Source organism: Melitaea cinxia, chromosome 22, assembly GCF_905220565.1.
Source record: "Melitaea cinxia chromosome 22, ilMelCinx1.1, whole genome shotgun sequence".
Lineage (NCBI taxonomy): Eukaryota > Metazoa > Arthropoda > Insecta > Lepidoptera > Nymphalidae > Melitaea > Melitaea cinxia.
This window is the reverse complement of record NC_059415.1, coordinates 8,016,992-8,040,328: the sequence shown is the minus strand read 5'-3', so window position 1 is coordinate 8,040,328 and position 23,337 is coordinate 8,016,992. Positions and strand designations below refer to the sequence as shown.

The following is a 23,337-nucleotide window of genomic DNA, read 5'->3' as shown; positions in this document are numbered from 1 at the left end:
ATTGAAGTCAATATGAACTTTTAACTCGTTTGTGTCTGTTTAAATTTGTGAATTAACTACTCATATTTTACTACTAAATATCATGATTTTAGGTTTCCAACGAATATTTTAATAGGAGATAAATATAATAGGTAGCTGCTGTACGACTGAGCTGAAATGAACTATAACGACAGCCATCCTCATCTAATGTGGTTTGTTCAAACCATTTTGATAAAGCTGACATGTACAGTACAAAACGTGGACTTCGCAGAATACCATCACATATATACTTCTACTTACTACTACGTATTTTAATGTTGTATTTTTTTGTTCTAGGACCTACCGGATAAGTCTAAAGTCAGTCGTTAACCAAGATTCAATCTTTGATACACCTAGAAAACATAAACTAAGAGAAAAGTTAAAAAAAAACATGAACTTTATTAAAAAAAAAAATGTAAAAAAATTAAATTATTACAGCAAAGAGTTAGACGTCTTTAAAACAGGAACTTGCCTATCAGAGGAATCATCGATTACTTAAAAACACAATTTTCATTGACACAGATTTATATAATTCATTAAATCAAAACATGGCTGCAATAGATTTATTTAACAATTTGAAGCGAAAAAAGAGTAAATATATTTAAAACTATAAACAGATTTTTATTTTCGCATACCCATTTTACCTATATTAAATTAATTGTGTTTAATCCCATTTAATAAAATTTTCAGGGACTTTTTTTAAAAAGTGTCAACACTTCATTCACTCACACATATTTAAAAAAGTGGCTTCACTTTTTTGTTCTAAGTGCGTTATCTATTCTTTTTACTTGATCTATGACTAACACTAGGTTATAAGGAACATTGTTACTAACACTATATGGGCTAGTCCTGAAATAAATGTTATTATTATTATTATTATTAGACTTTAAAATTAAGAGTTAGAATAGGGCATCAGGACCTGTTCCACCTCAATAAATACATGTTTTAGGTTCATGTTTGCGAATAGAAATATCTCATAAATACAGTGGAATTCGATGGTGAAAAAGATTAATACTTTAAACCATTTATCTGTTGGATATCGTCATCCATCAAACAGCGTTATCCACAGCTGGTGGAAGAGTCTCTTGAACTCGATCTTTTATGTACAATCCCAGGAGATGATAGCATATTTTCTCAATTACATTACTGTTATAATGTAAATTAAGCTAAACCACCATTGTATTCAATATAGCTTTGCTTAAAGTTTATATTTCATAAGCATTATAATTCCAATTTCCAATTTACATAATTATTATTCTTCTTCTTTATCACAGATAAAGATCTAAATACTTATAGATTTGCATGTCTGCCTTTTATTATACTTACTTTCTATTTACTGAATTATTCATAACAATAATTGTCAAAATTATAAATTAATTTTGACTCTTTATATTGTCTCTCTTCGAGGGCGAGAGCGTGGTGACTATGGGCAAATCACATGAGTTCACGTTATTTTTGGCGTAAAATTCTGGAGGCCTATGTCCAGCAGTGGACTATATAGGCTGTAATGATTTACTTGAGTGTTTTTTTAACCGACTTCAAAAAAGGAAGAGGTTACTCAATTCGACCGTATATATTTATTTTTTTATGTATGATCGGGAATAACTTCGTCGTTTATGAACCGATTTTGATAATTTTTTTTGTTGGACAGGAGATATCCTAAGTGTGGTACCAGAAAATTCGAGGAAAACTCTCGAAAATCCGCATAACTTTTTACTGGGTCTACCGATTTTGATGATTTTTAATTTGTTTGAAAGCCAATGTTTATCATGTGGTCACATTTAAATTTCATCGATATCTGATTACAACTTTTGGAGTAATCTTTAATAATGCGTATTTACTGGAATATGTTTTCGTCTACCTACATTGTATTACTTGTCGATATAATTGAAGTCCGTTTTTCTTCGTTTGTCTGCAAACACAATTATGTTAATTTTTTTCGTCTACTTACGTTGTACTCTTACTTGTCGGTGTAATTGAAGTAGGTTTTTTTCGTTTGCGAGCAAATACAATTATTACCGTCTCTGTTACAAAAATTTAATGCTATGTCCGTAATAATGTTGTTATTGTTTCAGAAAACATATAACGTTATTCATTGCATTCTATCAAAATCACATCATGAGAATATTTTGTATACTTAAGGATACCTTTGTTTTTAATCTTATACTATTAAACGAGCAATTCTTGTATATATATATAGAATCTGAATCTCGGAAACGGCTCCAACGATTTTCTTAAATTTTAGTATTTAGGGGGTTTCGGGGGAGATAAATCTATCTGGCTAGGATTCATTTTCAGGAAATGTCGTTTTATCCCTGTTTTTAGGAATTGAAAAAAATATCGTTAGAATACGAAGGTAAATTTCGCATAAGTCAATGTAGTTGAAATAGCTCGGTGGGAAATCGGCTGCTCGGGATCAACCGAGAAGATCATGGTTCAAATTCACATGTCCCTGATCAATTATTTTTTCTTTTTCTTTTTCTAATTGCACTCGTTATTTTTTATTTAAATAGACTGTTCTTATTTTTTATTATTATGTCGGTAAAATCGAAAAATATTATTCATATTTTATCAATATGTAATTCGTATTTATACTTTATGATTTCCAAAAAACACGATTTACTAAAAATACCGAGCTTAGCTCGGTCACCCGGGTACTTAATCTTTAATACAGTAACTAAAAATTTTCTGATGAAAATCTTGTCAAAAGACAATTTTATACTTACTATAAGAACCAAATCCATCTTAATTAATTACATAAATCCTTGATATAGCTCAGTATACAGCTTAAAATAAAATAAAATCATTTGTTAAAGACTTTCATAAAATTTAGCATACTTTTAGATAAATTTATCTTATTATTTAAATGATTCCGCGGAATTTAAAACGTATCTTTGCATAATCGAATACCTTTCCCTGTCAATAAATATTGTTACTCGTTTTGAAAGTATAGTTGTTATAATTTTTCAAAAAAAAATATAAATTCAGTAATAGTAGTACAAATCTAAATCTGACATAAGACCAAAATGTACATGTTGAGTCATTTGTATAACATGTAGATATATATATATATATATATATATATATATATATATATAAATAAAATTTGAGTGTCTGTTTGTAATATTAAAATAATCACTTTTTACTAAATGGATATAGATGTATACACTGTACACATACCAAAATAAACTTTTTTACAATTTTTGTCTGTCTGTTTTGTTTCGGCTAAGCTCTGAAACGGCCGGACCGACTTTTACGCGACTTTCACTAGAAAATGTATGAAGTATCTTAGGCTAATTTTATTGTAGAAATTTATTTATTTTATAACTCTGCGAACTGAAACATAGCTTTTTTGTTAAATTCCAGAGATAGTTTTGTACTCGTCCACAGATTACAGTAACCCCTTAATATCATGCTGACCCTACTCTTGTACGCCACCACAGATAGAAGTATTAGTGGTATTTGAGAAAATAGTTTATAAATGTTTTAGCTATATATTTAGTAAGTTTTTATTCTTAAAAATAAAATTTGTACGAAACTCTACATGTCATCATCCGTCTCGTACACGACTGCTTTTCTACTCTGATGAAATCTCTATAAAGGCCCGAAACTCGAAATTTTTCGCATTTTTCTTGGCTTTGAGGTAAACGCTAGAGGGTTTTAGCTGCCTCGATGTAGATGTCTCAAACAGTAAAAAAAATTATGTAAACTGAAAAAAATGCACAAACGAATTTACTACAGCAAGATACTTCATACATTATTTATGAAGTTCGAGATTTCATAATTAATTACCATTATTTATTACTCACATAGGCCTCCACAAGCTCACGCCAAAAATAGCGTGAACTCATGTGTTGTTTCGTGAGCGTGTGGAGGCCTATGTCGTGAACTGTGATAGGCTGAAATTATAATGATGATAATGATGATGATGATTACTTATATATTATCTTTTTTACGCAGGTATTTTTAATCCGAGCTTCTTATTGTAGCCCCGACTCTCGCCGAGAGTTCCGGCCAGGACCTCCAGGATACTCATTCACCATAGGCGGCTGTGAAATGAAAACCTCCGCCTTTTTGAAATCGGTTAAAAAAGTGCTCTTTATTTTTCTGTTTTACAGTCCAAGACAGTCTCAGTATAAATATACGGACGTCATTATTATTAAATCACTGTATTCGTGTTATTTTAAAGAATTGATGACTGTTCGATGTCTACAAAGTACGGTAGGTATTATGCTTAATTGTTTATGTATCGCTAACGTAAGTAAATATATTTTCGTCACAATTTGTTATAAGGCTTTTCAAAATAAAGATTTTTTAAATAGATTCTAAAATACTAAAGATATCTCTAAACAAACTTCGTAGCAATAACTATAATACTTCAATCATTTGATTTAATTGCTTTCAATGTTTCCAAAACGAAAATATTCAAAAATTTAAAATCTTCACAAAATAACATACAGTACTGTATAGTGGAAAAGCATTTATCCTTACAACAGAAAAAAATGAAAAGTCAACCCTATTTCAAAGGACCTTACATTCAAATTTCAAAAATGGATAGATTCTAGCTGAATTTGCACTACCCTTGACGATATCAAGTATTTAAAACACTCCCCGCGTAAACGCAAACAGCGTCCCATCGCAATCAGTCTGTATTCCGTGTACAGAGACAAACTAGCACAAAAATAGAAACTAGACGGTATTTTTTTTTAAATCTATTTTAGGTTCATTGACCTGTCCAATCATGAAAATTTAAATGTATTAGATATTTAAAAGTCAGATTTATACATCTGGAGTGCTGTAGTCACCAGATTATTTTGTTTGTTGTGAAACATGCCTTAATGGGAAACAATCTGAAATACGCGTCTGGGTATCCGAAAATAAAGTAATAATGGAACTACTTTTGTTGTCTTTAAAAGATTAAATACCTTTGAATGAAATATTTTATATTACAGTACAGAAATGTGATGAAAATATAAATGGGGAAGGTTTCTGTTTACATTATTCCTTTGTTATATTGATTTAATTTAAAATTAAAAAATTGAGACATTTAGCTGTAAATAGCTGTATGGCTCGTCGTAGCGGATCGGATAACCGTAGAGGATCCGTAGCAAAATCGTAGCAAATCCACTATTAAGTCGTGGTCCCATTTAGTCGTAGCGATATTACTAAATTAGCCACATTTTTTGATGAGACCTTTACACATAAATTGTAATTAAATTAAAAATAAAATAATTTATCAACGAAAAATAATTTTCTTATTACAAATTAGTCAGTCAAAATATTGACTTGATAGTTTGACGTAAACCGAAAACTTTGAGTGTTTTTATGAGTCTGTAAATAGATTTTTAATAATTATTATATTTTATAATTTTTTGATGCCCGACGATCTACGTAAGATTGCAGGTGTAGGCTGGATGAGGATTGCGGAAAACAGGGATGTCTGGCGCGAACTTGGGTAGGCCTATATCCAGCAGCGAACTGCAATAGGCTGAACTGACTGACTAAATAAATGTTATATTTTTCCAGAACATCGTTATTAATTTATAATTATTTTACATGTGTGATATTATCATATTCTTATAAAACAGCATATTGCACCAAGTAGAAACTACGCAGTGATCCATTTTACGGGTTACAAACGCGGCGATCTATCTAGCAGTTATAAATCGACGTATGTCAAGTACAAAACGCACCTTGCGGTTTTAACCTCATAACTGCTGGTTAAAAAGTAGACTACGTGGTGTTCTAGGTCTCTAGCTTATACATTTATAATATAAGTAGAGAAAACTTTTATCTGTCTGATTATAAAATGGAATAGCTATAATTATGATTACATATGTGGATTACCACGCTCATCGATCATAAAGATTTTTAATGTGATCCAAGCATTTCCTATATTTGCAATGAAATGAAATGGATTTGAATAAGGATTTAGGCTACGGTTACAATTAGGATTAGGACTAAGAATAGATTAACATACGAATAGATAGCACAAAAAATATGGGTGGTATTTTATAAAAAAAAAATTTCGACAGCCCTTATACTTTTTTATGCGGCCCTGTCGCAAAATCCGTTCTTAGTAAACGTCTACTAATAATTTACTACCGCTGTGTTCAATTTTAAATTCATGACCCAAAAACTGACGAACTTTTGTAAAAATTTGTGAAAGCCGTTAGATCACCGTTTTGCGGCCCTAGTCGCGAAATTAGTTCTTAGACGATGTCTTCTAACTATTAACTATCTTTCAAGCTTGTAGCACAAAATTGAAGGACTTTCATCAAATTTTCGAGCCCTTTGAACCCTATAATCCAGCTCTATCGAAAAATCAGGTATAACAACGTCAATAACCATAAACTACCTTTCTGGCAAATTTCATATTTATGCATCCTGCGGTTTTTCAACCGACTTCCAAAAAAGGAGGAGGTTCTCAATTCGACTGTATTTTTTTTTTTATGTATGTTACATCAGAACTTTTGACCAGGTAGACCGATTTTGACAAATTTTCTTTTAATCGAAAGGTAGTGTGTGCCAATTGGTCCCATTTAAATTTATTTGAGATCTAACAACTACTTTTCGAGTTATATCTAATAATGCGTTTTTACTTGACGCTTTTTTCGTCGACCTACGTTGTATTATACCGCATAACTTTCTACTGGATATACCGATTTTGATAATTCTTTTTTTTTAGAAAGAAGATATCTCTAGTTGGGTACCATGATAAGAAAACCAGGATCTGATGATGAGATCCCAGAGAAATCAATGGAAACTCTTGAAAATCCGCAATAATTTTTTATTGGGTGTACCAATTTTGATAATTTTTAATTTAATCGAAAGCTGATGTTTATCATGTAGTCACATATAAATTTTATCGAGATCTGATAACTACTTTTTGAGTAATCTTTGATAACGCGTAGTTGCTTGACTATTTTTTCGTCGATCTACGTTGTATTACTTGTCGATGTAATTGAAGTCGGTTTTTTTTTCGTTTGCGAGCAAACACAATTATTAGTTTTCCTGATGAGCGAATAGCTCTGTTAACGCAAGTGTGTGTCACACACACATTTGCATACGTTGACCGGTTCTTCGGACGCGCCCGCTACAAACACATGTCTATGTACCTTATTCTTACTTACTTATTAAATTGTATTAATATTTAAAATCGAGTTTAAATACTACCATAAGCGAGCGCCCACCAGCGCAGACGACCAATTCCAATCAAACTCAAAGATTTTATATATATAGACGAGAATAACACTCACATTTTATCTCAGATATACAGTACAACAAAAGAAATTTATTAAAATAAGTGACTACTTATTTTAATAAATTTTTGAATTTATAATAAGACTTTATTATAAATTCCATAATTAATTTCTGGAATATTGAAGCTGGTAACCGATTTACAAACTATTCGAAATATTGCATCGGTACGAACTGAACGCAAAACTAACATTAATTTACCGACGAACAATTTGCTCCAATTGCAAACACTCAGACAACGTTCTCTTGCGAATGTATACAAATGTTTGTATATGTATATAACTTGATTTATTTATGTAAAGATTACATTCGTATTCAATGTTATCGTTAAATTAAATGACTTCGTACAAATATTATTATTAACTTTATTACAATTATAAATAAACAAAACATATTATTAACACTATAGTTAAGTTACCTGTTTTGATTTTTTTTAATTTTTTTATAATGCATGCTATATCCACATTTAGAAGACTCAATGTACATACATACTTTACACTATGTATGTCCATATTAAACGATTGTGGTCGGTTTTGTGAGCTAATAAAAACAAACTGTAAATAAGTGTTTACACACGTTACACATAAGTGTTACAGTTTTCAAACAATTGTCGCATTTTATAACTTTACATTATATTTTTATAGTATCTATGAAGTCTATACTGTAGATCATTTAAAGAGACCCAAAGAAAGATTTCTACCACCAGTGATCATAGTCTTAAAAGGCACTTCCTGAAGAAAACAAACTTGTCATTACAAACTAATTATTGATTGTTAATTTGACTGAAAATAACTGAATTAAACTTTAAACGTCTAATTTCTGAGCAAAGGCCTCTCTCTATGTTTAAGAAAAAAATATTTATTAATATTTGTGTATACAAATATTTGCCACGAGTGGAAACCGAATCCGCGACCGCTGGGCTTAAAGCGTCTACCCTCACCATTTCAAGAGAACGTTCACAAATTTGATATAAGAAAGAAGAAATGTATTTTGTACCTTTCCTTTAACAAAAATGAAACACACATTTTCCGTCATATAGGTGTTTCACATTTAAAAAGATTACTTCTAATTATAATGTAAACATTATTATGTCAGTCAGTCAGTCAGTCAGTCAGTTCAGCTTATTGCAATCCACTGCTGGACATAAGCCTCCCCAAGTTTGCGCCAGACATCCTGGTTTTCCGCAATCGTCATCCAGCCTACACCGGCAATCTTACGTAGATCATCGATCCAGCAGGCCGGAGGACGCCCTACACTGCGTTTGCCAAGACGCGGTCTCCACGACAGGACCCGTCTGCTCCAACGGCCATCGGTCCTGCAACACAGATAATCAGCCCACTGCACTTCAACTTGCTAATTCTGTGGGCTACGTACAGACTAACTACCTACTAAGAATACCATCGACCAATACCGGTCTCGGTATGACTCGGTTGTTAAACATAAATTTTCGTTTTGTCTAAGTTCATACCGAGACCGACTCGTCGGGTGGACTCGTTTAGGCCAGCCAGCATTTGGCCTAGCTCATCCAACGTCTCCGCAAAGATGACGATATCGTCGGCGAAACAAAGGTGAGAGATGTATTCGCCGTTAACGTTGATGCCTCGTTCCCCCCAATCCAAGGGCTTAAAGATATCTTAATCTTAAGACATGGGTAACACAGGGAGATGTAATATCATCGAAACTGTTTACTACTGCGCTGGAGGATGTCTTTACAACTTTATTATGGTTATTAAAGGCTGTGCGGTTACGGCAGCAAAGAATGTAGCCACCCACTCTCTTCCCGTGGGTGTCGTAAGAGACGACTAAGGGATAACACAGTTCCACTACCACCTTGGAACTTAAAAAGCCAACCGATGGCGGAAAATCATCCAACTGCTGGCTTTGAAATACACAGACAGAATGCACAGGCAGCAGCGTCTTCGGTGCGACAAAGCCAGCCCTGCGGTCACCAACCCGCCTGCCCAGCGTGTTGACTATGGGCAACACACATGAGTTCACGCCATTTTTGGCGCGAACTTGTGGAGGCCTTGCGTGAGGCTTGCGTGTGTGTGTGTATGGTTATTAAATAAATATTTATTGAAATTCATACTTAAAATTATTGATCCTATTGTTGTGTAATAATTTTCAAACATTACATCTGATTTTCGATTTAACATCATCACATCATCATCATCATTTTTTTTTCATCATCATCATCATTGATTTCGATTTAACATCGATGTCAATAAAAGTTTTCAAAAGGCATCATTTCCTATTTCAAATTAGCAATTAAGAACCGCATAAACAGCTTATTATCGACAAACGTAACCAAATTACCGCGCGAACAAGCAATATACCCGAACTGCAATACCGTTATCATTGGAACTCTGTAACAGTAAACTAACACGGAATTCACCGAACAATTCGCTCCAATTCAAATATTCACTGACATTTACTTGAAATCATGTTTAAATAATTCGAGTTCAATTCAGTTCATACGTTTCGGCTTATTTCAATTATGATTCGCTGATTTATTCATATTACTAAAATGGAATAGCTCACAAACCTTGCTTTTGAAAAGTACGTAAATATTAAAAAGGTTATAAAAGCACCGATGGTCTAAGATCCGAACCTAAGTCGATCTTCACCGAGCTGACGATAGAATGAAACATACTTTATAATATTCTTTCATCATTTCTTCATCATAATATATTTAGTGTATTAAATATTGAAAACGGGTTGCCTTAAAAAAATCCTAATTTTAATTACTTAGGTTAGATATTTACATAGCTCATACGTCGAACCCACAAGAGACTGCAAAATAAGGAAATAAACAATTGTTTCTCAAAACAATATTAATTTACACGTATTCCATAGTATAAAACTTTTATTACATTCTTCATAAAATATAGGACATACACAAAAGTATATTAAGAAATTAACTTAAATAAATAAAAAAGTAACGGCAATCATTATAAATTTATCTTAACAAAGAGGTCGAAACAAATGTATCTTTTGTTGTACTTTACTACTGCATAACACCGTCCAACTTACCGTATGATGTTTCAGCCACATTACGTCGAACCGAACCACGGACGCTGAAACTTAGACCTGCTGTGTTCGATTGAAAATTTATTCATTGGAAAAGTAATCTAGCGACCTCATGTATTATTCGAGACTGCTTTACATAACCCTACGGATAGATAGACAACAAGAAACAAAATGGATTTTGTTATTAACTATCTACGAAGAAAATACGATTGGTTCGAATTTTTTGTATTTGTTTTACCCAGTACGTCGAATAATTTTTTTAGTCAGTTTTAGGGTTCCGCACCTCAAAAGAAAAAACGGAACCCTTATAGGATCATTTTGTTGTCCGTCTGTCTGTCAAGACTATTTTTCTCAGGCACGCGGGAAGGTATCAAGCTGAAAGTCACATCAAATACTCAAGTCTACTGTTCCTTGGATCTGCGAAAAAATCAAACTTCTAAACCAACGAAATCAAAAGATACAGCCGTTTGTGCTGCAAATTTTCGACACTCGCAAGGGACTCAAAACCTACAGGTTACTTCCCGTGAACTCAGAATCTTGAAATTTGGTGTGAAGCAATGTCTTATAGCACAGATAAAGAAAAATTCCGAAAAACATAAATTTCTAGTTACATCATATATTAAAAATATTTTTAATAATTTTGTTTATACGGAACTCTCGGTGCGCGAGTCCGATTCGCACTTGGCCGGTTTTTTCCCTTTTAACTTGTTACTGAACAAAAATTACTATTTGGAATCAATTATCTTTTTTTCAATACGATTGAATATTTTTAGTAGATATTCAGTAGCGTTTATTATTATAACTTTAACAAATGATTTATTAATGTCGAACACTATAACATGATTTCTATCCTGGTATTTCTTAAAATAATATATTGCTTGCAATTGTTTGACGTTAATAGTTCGGAACCATTTTTAATACATTTATTTGTCTTTAGAAAACTTCATAATCAGGAAGTAACATAACATTCTAGTAAACCTCAATATACGAATAATATTAACAGAACAGTGCTGATGAAAGTCAACATGTTTTAAGCTGTGAGACGTTTAGTATGGAATGAATGGTAACAATTAAATAAGAGAATATTGTGTTTGCTCACAAACGAAAAAAAACCGACTTAAATTACATCGACAAGTAATAAAACGTAGGTAGGCGAAAAATTAGTCAAGTAAATACACGTTATCAAAGATTACCCAAAAGGTTGTTCTTGATGAAATTTAAATACTAAATATATATACTAAAACAATAAAACAGTCAGATAAATACGCATTATTAAATATAACTCGAAATATACTGTCAGTACTCGATTAAATTTAAATGGAACCACATTGCAAGCACCATCTTTGAAAAAAAGAATCATCGAAATCCGTCCACCCAGTAAAAAGTTAAATATAGCGGATTTTTCCAGACAACCTTGGGGGTGAAATCTTTGTAAACAATAAGTAAATAAGTACTAATAATATAAAAATATCGTAAATATAAAATATAATAAGCTAATGTACGCATATGTAATTAAAAATGCAAACATTAATATTTATAGCAGTACCTATCTATATACTCGTATTATTCAAATCTCAAATTATTGTTTGTAGTCGAAACATTGACCTATGTTTTTATTTTTTTATATTTAAAAAAAAAATCAAAACAATGGATGAGTAAATCTATGTATTTACGTAAAGCAAAAACTTTGAACACCTTTTTACGAAAATTGCGCGGACGGATGTGTATGAAATTTCACACACTTATAGTTTAAGATAAAAAAGATATAGAGAAAGAGTGCAGAATGCTAATTTTTTTTTTTAATTATTATTTTGTTTGACTTATTTTATTTTACGGTATTTGTTATTTTCTAATTTAAAAATTTCCTTAATACTTTTATATACTTAATTAAAAACCAATCAACAAAATTTAAAAAAAAAAATCAAGAACTAGAAAATATATCAACATTCAACATTTTTTTTTTTCAAATTGTGTTGCTTCTATACTATCCGAAGAAACTTCGTTCCTACCTGGTGTCCCATGACACCACATAATTTTTTAAAATATTGTTGTTTGGATAGTTACTTAAGAGGTAATACGGCTGGCAATATCTATGTTTCACATACGTGTGCTATGAAATAATTCAGTACTCGTAAGCTCACAAACATAAAGCTATCTTATAAATAATATTAAATATTAAACATAAGCTATAACGACTAGCGCTTTGGTATGGCTTACACTAACAGTTGTTTGATACCTTACCGAGTCTGGGTTGTAATACTTATTTATTTGTATATGTATCATTTATTTGTACATTTATTACTAAATAACTGTGTTTGCTCGCAAACGAAAAAACTGACTTCAATTATTCAATTACTTCATATTACTGACGACAAGTAATACAACGTGGGTAGACGAAAAAAAATAACAAACGTACTGGTCGTCACTACGATTTTTGAGGACTTCCCTCGATTTCTCTCTGGGATTCCATCATCAGATCCTGGTTTCCTTATCATGGTACTACAACTTGGGATATATATATATGGTCGAATTGAGTAACCTCCTCCTTTTTTGAACTCGGCTAAAAATCAGTCGGCTGTTGCCTATAATACAGACATTAAATTGTCTACACCTACTTGTATAAAGAATTTTAATACCTACCGACAGTTTGAAAAATGTAGAAAATACAACCGTTGGGTTGTCTATTATATTCCTGGCATAACTACAGGGTTGCCAGGTATAAACAGGTATATTAATATATATTGATATTTGTTACTCTAACCCACATGTTTAATAATAAATCTTAATGAAAATGAGCGCTGTCTCGTTGCGTATAAGATGACATAGGGTTCTCTGCTAAAAGTCGGGTTTAAATGGCGTTTGCCGAATATAATATAGCCTGGCCAGAAAATTTCCAGCCAACCCTTTCGCGATTTATCTTTAACATACTAAAGAAGATTTTTTCCATTAAGCAAATGGGTTACAGATCATGTCTAATTAGGGTCTTAGATTATATTACTTTTTTTTCGACAGAAATTGTCCTGTCTTGTGAATGGTAAAACGATGACGCACACTTGTTTCGGAAGTTTTGCAGTTTTCTGCACAATTTTCTTAATTTTTTATTCCATGATCTAGAAAATATTAGTAATTTTTACAATCTGCTAGAATTATTCAGCCATTGTCAAATTTAATTTATTGTCGCTTTTCGAACTACACATTTAGCGAATCACTTTGATTTTTATTTATATAGATTCCAAAATGTAAGCGGTACACACGAAAAAGTATTAAAGTATACAGCCCTTGTAAACCGGCTACCAGAGCCATTGTTCACAAAGTCAGACAGATCGCTTGCCACATCGTTATGGTTCCACACCCGGCGTACTAAAGTCTACGTAGGCAGTTTCGCGTTTAGCCTATTTTGCACTTTAAATTTTATATGAATTAGCTGAAATGAAATTTGGATATTTTAAGTTTTTTTTTTTTTGTGAACTTTTTGATAATTATCGTGGTCTCTTCTTATATATGTTTTTCATCTCTTAGATCTTTGTTTTTTTTTACATTTAAGAGTGACAGTATTAATTCATTTTGTCATGAAGTTTTGATTAACACAAAAATAAAAAGTGCTTTTTTTATTCACTTTACATTTATGGTGTGAATTTTTTTTGTCTACATTTGTATTTTATCTGCATTTTGCAGCTTCCTTGCGTATTTCGCATCTAATTTAGTTGTTTCCTGTATTTACTGAAAACAGATTTTTTTGCCTTTCTAGGCTTTGTGCTTTTTTTTTCAATTTGTCTATTTAATACCTTTGATATAACACTTAATTTCACATATAATAAAACCTTGTAATCTATAAACAATTTTACTACAAGCACTACTAACGAAAACAATACTGCATTTTATAAGTGTAACTTAAGTAAAAAGGTAAGTTTGTATTTTAGGGTTATTTGGCAAACCGAAACGAAGCCATTAACCTAATTTTAACCGAATCTCAACTCCGACGTGCTGCGTTTAAGTAATTGCAGCCTAAAGGCATCCATTTTCATTAAATAACCGCACTGGATATCTGAGTAACTCATTTTTCAAACATATAATAATGTATTACTGAATGTGTCCTGTGGTACATTTACTTTTCTTCTTTTATATATAACTATAGCTTTCGATAACGTATTTTTGAAGTTATTCTTCTTTTTGTGCGTTAAGGAAAAATGTTGAGAGTAAATTGTTAAGATGCGCGCGCACACCGTCATAAAAAACCGACACCCTGAAGTTAGCTAGTCAGCGAAGAAGTTAGCAAGGTGAAGTTAGCTAACCAATGAAGTATAACACTAACGTGCATACTTAAGTACACACAATCTTTTTATCACTGTTAGACATTCAAATTCAAGAAAAAAAAAAAACAATTATATATTTTTATTTTAATAAGCCGACATCATTGCTGTTCCTGCTTGTCTTACTGTGCTGCTAACAGCACAGCGCCATCAGGTCACCAGAATTGAGTGATAGTCACGTGCTCTACTACTATATCATACTACTATGGTGGCAAATAAGCTCACGTTCTGTCTCAAGGTAAGCGATTACGGCAGACTATGGACCCTTCCCATCGCTGTTAACTCAACGAATCACCAGCAACTCTGTCTATCTTACTCGCCACAGGTACACAACACTGTTTGAAAGCATTATTATTTAGCTGTGGTCTTCTGTAAGGTCGAGGTACTTTCCTCAGTCGGGCTTGTTCCGATTCCGAGCAAGAAATATCCTGCTGGGTACTATCTTATGCAATGTAACAACGCAGTTGTCTACTGAATTACCTACTCATAGGAAATGTGGTAGCATAACTTTTTAACTGTCTTCAAAAACGAAGGAGGTTACATGTTCACTTAGCAGGTTCTGTGAAAATTCCGTGAAAAAATTCTTAGTATCCACGTAAAAATAGTACCACTTTCGGTTTTATTAAGATTAGACTGAGCATCAGCGCAGTCTAATCTTAATAAGATAAAAGCGAAAGATTAATTTATATATTTATTATAAGTGATATCTATTTCCCGAAAACAGCGATCTTCCATTACCTTCCACGTCTTAATAGCGCCAACCTAATCCGTCAGTTAACTGAGGTTGATTTATTAACGTAATTAAACCATTTCACGATGCTAGGCCTGTGTGTTTTATATCAATATACCGCCAGGGTCACTGTGTATTTTGTGATGGAGGTAATTAAGAAGTTATTGTTTTAAGGTGGCTTCATCCATAATGGAGTACTTATCTGAATATTACGTATTAAAATAGTAACTGCGGATTTTCTTGCTGATTCGTCCTACCAGAATCTACATTCCGAGTCTTTAGTAGCTACACATTAACTATAATTAATTTATTTAAAACGAATGTATTTTTAATTTGTATAACAACGATTCAAAATTCATATACAAGCCTTCTGAATTACGTATATTTTCATTATTTGGTTTTCATTTATTACTTATTGGAATTTACTCCTTAAGAATCGATTTTCATATAAAAACCTCGACGTGAAAAAAATACTAGGAGTAAAATCTACTGAACTGCCCGTTCCGATAGATAGCGTTATGTTTCTCGTAACGCTATCTGTCGGAACTCAATAGCAACTACTACGTATTCTAATAACACCATCTCTCGCCGATTAGATGGCGTTTTTTTTATTCATTAATTTACTATTTGATATGATATTAATCTTTTTCTTAGACTAGTAAGCCTTTTTTGTCTTAGACAGTCGATCTGAAGGATTATTCGTTGCCACAGTGGTCAAAATGCTAATTATAGTGGTAGTTGCGCATATACCTAATTTCTGCTCATGATGAATTATACAAGTCATATGTATGTTTATCATGATCTGGGTGCCTTGTATTATGTATGTTTTCGGTTCGTTACAACATTAAATAACACTGCCTTGGATGTGAGATGTTTACTTTCGTTGTAATTTTTATAAATATGATAAAAATATTGGATTTTTCTAGTTCCAATGTATGAATTAACTTAATACTAAAACAAAAAAAGTGCGTGCGTACAAATTACACATATCAGCAGTGAAACTTCTTTGATAAACTAATTTTTAAGTCTCGTTTGTATTTATACAAATCTAAAGCTTTAGATTTCCGTTCCAGCACCATCTAGTTAGTTTGCAATGTAATACTATCGATATTAATGTAACAACCTTTGTAGTTTCTATAGTACACGCTAGGTGGCTCTGTTGTTCGACAAAAACTGCACATCTTCGTGACGCTAATATTATTATTATTGCGTTTCATTCGTAAAAATTTTACCCTCATACGCCTAAAGAAGTGTCACTTCAAAAAACTTGTTAATATCCGATTTTGTTTAATTCTTTTCAAATGACACTAACATCCAAAAGTTGTCTCATGCGGTTGCAGGTCCGATCCCCGCACATGACAAACATTTTTATTGGCCATACAGATATTTGTCGTGGTCTGGGCGTTTGTGATTGTGTATTGTGTGTGTTTCCAGATCCCTGACACAGAAGAAAATCCTACCTGTGGCCGTTCATTTTGAATGGTTTATATAGTAACTGTATATATACTAACTACATAAAATAAACTTTAACTATAAATAAGTACAATTTTCACATGGTTTTCTAATGTTTACGCGAATTTCACTACTATGAAAAAACTTTTTTTCGGATTGTATCGCGGTTTATTAAGTTTTTGAGGTGCCCGACGTTTAGGTTACTTAACAGCAACCGTGATAAACCCCGATAAAACCCGGATAAAATCCGAAAAAGTTTTTTTTATTATACAATTTGCATTCTTCCCTCGTTTTATTATCTTATACCTATCGTCTGATAATCATGCGCGTCATAATTAAAAAAATAATATGATCATGTTATATGTATATTAAATATTAAAAATTAGTAATATCCTAAATAGTAATTAATTAACCGATTTCGCATTAAGAAAGGTATATCGATACGGAAGCCGGTATGATTAGATTTAATTAACATACGTTTATTCAAATCAAGCGCTCGGCGTTAATTAGGATTCTTGAGCAGCGGTGCTCACGAGTGTCGTGTTTTCATAAATTTAAGGCGAAGTTATAGAACGTTGTTTTATGTTAAAAAACTTTTTATTATTTTTGTTTAGCAATGACAAATGGCAATGGAAATCTTATAATGTGACTGTCACAACTTAACAAACTAAATATTTTTATTAATGTTTATATTCACTGGGCGAAAAAAATATAGTTCATCATCATATACATAGGTATATTAATACGCTAAGAATAAGATATTAGCCTCCCTTTTTAAAAAAACCTCAGAATTGTTCCACATAAATTGTATATCATTTTATAAATAATTGCTTGCTCTACCGGCATCCAGAACTAATAAATCTATTATTGCTTTTGTTTTTGTAAATTAATTAATTATGAAAATTATGTATATACTCTATTGTACATACATTGAGACACAACACAGCAATACTGCCATCTGACGGTTTTAATTTTGAAACAACGTCAACATGTTCGTGTTATTTTTTTGTGTAATACCCACAAAATGCTTAAAACGTCAACACGATTGACAGTTGAACTAAAAAAAATGTAAATTTATATAAAATAAATAATAATTTTAATAAAAATGTAAAGAAAAAAAATGTAATTTTGTAAAGTGATGATTATTATACGTAATTAGTGCAAATTATTCTCACGGGTATAGCTAGTCCTATTTATTAAGGTTAAGAAAGGGAAAATTCTTATGAAACAGTTTGCACTAGAAACTTTCTTATACTGATTTACTAAAGGTTTTTTTTTTATGTCACTAGGTCGGCAAACAAGCGTAAGGCTCACCTGATGGTAAGCGATTACCGTAGCTTATAGACGCCAGCAACACCAGGAGCATCGCAAGCGCGTTGCAGACCCAATCCCCAATCCCCCCAGGTGTACGAGTACACAAATTTAGCCCTTATAAAGAAAGAAAGAAAGAAAGAAAGAAAAGTTCTTTATTGGCCATTATCATTTAAAATTTTAATAATACATTTAAGTTAGAAGGCCAACCAGGTCTCTGCCTCAGCATTGCTTAGCAGCAAATTGTTACTGCTAAAGGCGCTGCTCTTCCGTCAGAGCCTGCATCGGCGACTTCAGACGCCAAACGCCACAAGAACATAATGTGCTTAATAAAAAGAGAATATAAAATAAAAATCAACGAAAGATAGACACGTAAAAAAAAAAGAAAAAAACTTAATAATGAGAAAAAAATAACAGAAGTAACAATAAAAATATTCCAGAAAAAAAGAAAAGAAATATATAATAATACTAGCTGTGCCCGCGGCTTCGCCCGCGTTGAAATTAGTGTGTCACAAAGTTTTGCCGGCAAACTTCCAGTGAAACTCTCATCAAAATCGGCTTAGCCGTTCCGTAAACCTTCCTCTTGCCAATGGTGGAGCCCTCTACAATGGTGAAACCGCATAAAAATCCGTTCAGTAAATTTTGAGCGAATCGATCACATACACTTTTGGGGACTTTGTTTATAATACACTAACTGTTGCCCGCGATTACGTCCTCGTGGTTATGAAGATATGTATTACTATTAAGATGTTTAACGCAAATTATTTTTTTATTTCAATCACTTGAAATGCTTATCAAACTGAGTAACTTTTTAAAAGGCACAATTTAGTATAATTTAATAGTTATTTTTATAAAACCTCTCTATATACCACATTTTTGGTTTTATTTTCAGGCTGTATATGTTTCATACAAACTATCAACCCCAATTAAACCCCCTTAGCGATGGAATATCTTAAAATCCGTTCTTAGCGGACGTCTGCTAACTATAATCTACATCCCTGCCAAACTTTATCTTTGTCCAACCTGGATGGATAGACCATCCAGCGTTTTTTGAGTTCCCGTGATGAGTGAGTCAGTGACCTTTCTCTTTTATATATATATAGATTACGATGCATTATTTGTATACCTGCTCACCATCTATAGAACATATATTTTAAATTTCAAGTCTCTTACTTCAAAAACATAAGAATTTCATACAAACTTCCGATCCCCGTTTTATCCCCTTAGGAGTCGTTTTTCGTAAAATCAGTTCTTAGCGGATGTTTACGCCCCATTAGGAACCTACCTGCCAAATTTCAAGTTTTTAGCTGTTATAGTTTCGGAGATTTCGTAATGAGGGAGTCTACCTACCATTCCCCGTTTTAACTCCAAAAAGGAGTTGACTTCTAAAGATACATTATTTGAACACCTTTTCACTATTTAAAGAGCGTACATTTTAAATTTCAAGTCTCTTACTTCAAAAACATAGGACTTTCATACAAACTTCCAACCCCCTTTTTACCCCCTCAGGGGTCGAATTTCGTAAAACCCATTCTTAACGAATGTTTACGCCCTAAAAGGGACCTATCTGCCAAATTTCAAGTTTGTAGGTGTTATAGTTTCGGAGATTTCGTGATGAGTGATTAAACCTACCATCCCCCGTTTTAACCCCAAAAGGGAGTTGATTTCTAAAGAAACACTATATGGACACCTTCTCATCATCTATAAGGCATACATTTTAAATTTCAAGTCTCTTACTTCAAAAACATGGGACTTTCACACAATGTTTCAACCCCCGTTTAACCCCTTTAAGGGTCGAATTTTGTAAAATTCGTTCTTAGCGGATGTCTACGCTCTATAAGGAGCCTTCCTGCCAAATTTTAAGTTTGTAGCTATTATAGTTTCGGAGATTTCGCGATGAGGGGGTCAGCCTACCATCCCCCGTTTTAACCCCAAAAGGGAGTTAATTTCTAAAGATACATTATTTGGACACCTTTTCACCACCTATAGAGCTTACATTTTAAATTTCAAGTCTCTTACTTCAAAAACATAGGACTTTCATACAAACTTCCAACCCCCGTTTTACCCCCTTAGGAGTCGAGTTTCGTAAAATCCGTTCTTAGCGGATGCCTACGTCTTATAAGGAACCTACCTGCCAAATTTCAAGTTTGTAGGTGTTATAGTTTCAGAGATTTCGTGATGAGTGAGTGACCTTTCGCTTTTATATATATTATTATAGATTATAGATAACAGTCATACAGCCTGACTAGACTCACACAAAAGATGCTCACTCATATTTAACAGTCAAAGTCAATGTCAATAATACACTTATAGTAAATAATTAAAGAGATATATATGTAATACATAAAATAAATAATAACATTAAATAAATAAAATAAATAAATAAATAAATACATAAATAAGAAAACGTATACGGAGTGCAAGCTTCTGTCAAGGCTGTCACCAAAAACGCACACGTCCAGAGCGACAACCCGCTAACGCGAGAAAATGTCACGTCACTGTCATAAAATAAGAGTTACGACGACATATTTTGTACAAAAAATTGTTGTATTTTTGCAACGTGGTCGTGACGTGGACAATAGAATTATATGTCATGACGTGGCAGTGGTTATAGAGCGTAGTAGGGACCAGTCAAGGAGTGCAAACCCCCCGGAAACCGAGACAAAGTCCGCCCCGGCAAGTCGCGTAGACCCGTAGGTAAGTTAGGTTTTTTGCCAAGTTAATAACTGTATCTTTATAAGACGTTTAAATGTGACTCTGGATTTTAGATCGCGCATTGGGGGCGGTAAATCGTTCCAGCACCGGGAGGCCGCAAACCTGAACGATCCACGAAAGGCAGCAGTTCTGTGCGCCGGCGTCTCGAAAACACTAGTACAAGCACGCCTGGGGTACCCTCCATGCACCTTAGTCCACGCCAATTTGCCAAGTAGATATTGCGGTGTGCCAGTGCTCAGTAAGTCGAACATCATTGTAGACAAGTGCATCCTCCGGCGAGACTCCATGTTCAGTATGTTCCTATTATTTAATACAGGTGTGACATGAGCTCGCTAGGACAGACCAAAGCAATACCGTGCACAAGCATTTTGCACTCGCTGTATGAGTTTTGAAGTTCTAACAAGCAAGCATGGACCATAGACGGTATCACAATAGTTTAACTTAGATAGTATGAGTGACTCGCACAAGGTTAGTCTTAGTCTCTCGCTGATATAGGGTCTAATGTTATATAGAAGCTTCAATCTATAAAAGCAGTTACGGGTGCACTCCATAATATGTTTCTCAAAGCGGAGGTCGCCATACTCGCCATATAAACTCTTAGTAACTCACCTGGTTCCTATTCCTTGACCGTTGGTTTTTTTGGGTCATTATAGAATCGTCACTGATTGCAAGGCAAATTGACGCTTCAATATGAATACATTGTTTAATCCAATAATTTTGTATTCTCTCTAACAAAAAAACAACTGACGTCAATGAACACTGACAACTAATAAAATAGAGCATAATCAACGTAGTTGAAGCCAATTAAATACGTATTAATTAGCATTCAGCAACTACTCATCGATTTCATCAACAACAAAAAAAAATACAAGTAATCAAATCAGTATACCCAGTAAAGGTTATAGGTACGCTTCAGTCTGTAAGATCCCACTGCTGGGCATAGGCCTCTTTTTCCATATAGCAAAAGGGTCAGACCTTAATCTACCACGCTGCTCTAATGCGGGTTGGCGGATATATTCCTTACTACGAGTAACGATTGTAATCAGGCGCACATGATAACAACCAAGACCGACGGCTTAACGTGCTCTCCGAGGCACGGTGGGGAGATCCACAAGGACTGCACAAACACCCAGACCACGGCAAACACCTGTATGGCCAATACAAATGTTTGTCATGTGCGAGGATCGAGCCTGCAACCGCCAGCGAAACAGCCACAAACCAGTGCTGTGACCGTTGTGCCAACGCGTTGTCAGTTAAAAATAGTAATAATTATAAAATACGTGTAAGGAGTCTTTGGTAAAAAATATTTGAAATAATTTGCTGCCTTAATTAAAAAAAAAAATAGCAATAATGTCTTGTTTATTTACATCCGATATACCTGTTCAAAGGTAACATAGCTCAATAAATCATGTCAATCCTTCCCGTAGCTCTTTAACTTTAAATCGAATAACATTCGCTAGAAAAATTTTGCAGAATGCATCCACGAGCGTCATTCGTGGCATCTAGAGCGTTGAAGATTTATTTGGACGAGCGCTGCGCTGAATTGAGTTTTTGTTACGGTTGATGCTTTTAGATATTTTAGTTTTGAAACATAAAATATTCGGAGTTAATTCGAGAATATTTTTACTATAAGCCAGCTGAATACCATCCGTGGGAAATTTTTCCTGCACAGATTAATTTTGTCGTAATATTTATGTCATTTTTTATGACTACAGCTGGAAAAAAATTTGAACTCATCGAAATTGCATGAGTCGCTTTGACCTGATTATATACAACAGTATTAAGATTTTAGATTCTGGTATATGGATGAAGTTATTGATTTATTTAGTTATTTATTTTTAGGGTTGGTACACAGCACAGTAAAATTTATAAAAAAGAGTGTAATATAATTTAAAAAACAATAATTTAGCGACATTTAGCGACTATTACTGTATGGTATATCAGTGATAACAGTATTAGTATTTTTTGCTATGCATTCATGTGAATCTTAATACAAAGTAAATATACATTTTAAAGGCGTGTTTCAATAAAGACTGTGCGATGTTTAACATATGGGTCGAACAAGTAAGCTCTTCGCAGAATCAGTTTGAGATTTATCGCGACCGCTAATGTACCATTCTCTCGGTATTAGCTTTTGTAACGATCGCTTATATTGCTTCGCCGTACTAAGCATTCATACGAATATATTTAACATATGTATATGTAAAACACTTTATGTATCAAATTGAAAGCATAATATATATAAATATATGGTCTGGTAAGGCATGTATTTCATTTTGAAGTTATACTTCTTTTGTCGCATTAGGGAAAAATGATTAAAGTAAATTTGTAGGATGCGCGCGCACACCGTCACAAAAAAACGACACCCTGAAGTTGGCAAGTCGACGAAGAAGAAGTTAGCAACGTGAAGTTAGCTAGCCAATGAAGTATAAACTTCTTACGTGCACACTTTTTACACACACACACATACACTTTTTTTTTCATTAAATATCAGTTAGTAGTAAAAGACAA

General features: G+C 33.1%; 1 long non-coding RNA gene across 1 annotated transcript; it reads left to right on the top strand.

Annotated features, from left to right (window-relative positions):
- Positions 1–20,568: 20,568 nt before the first annotated feature.
- LOC123664587 lies at positions 20,569–20,966 on the top strand. The gene is made up of 2 exons (XR_006744851.1): positions 20,569–20,808; positions 20,880–20,966. It is a non-coding gene; the product is annotated as an uncharacterized LOC123664587 (long non-coding RNA).
- Positions 20,967–23,337: the final 2,371 nt, after the last annotated feature.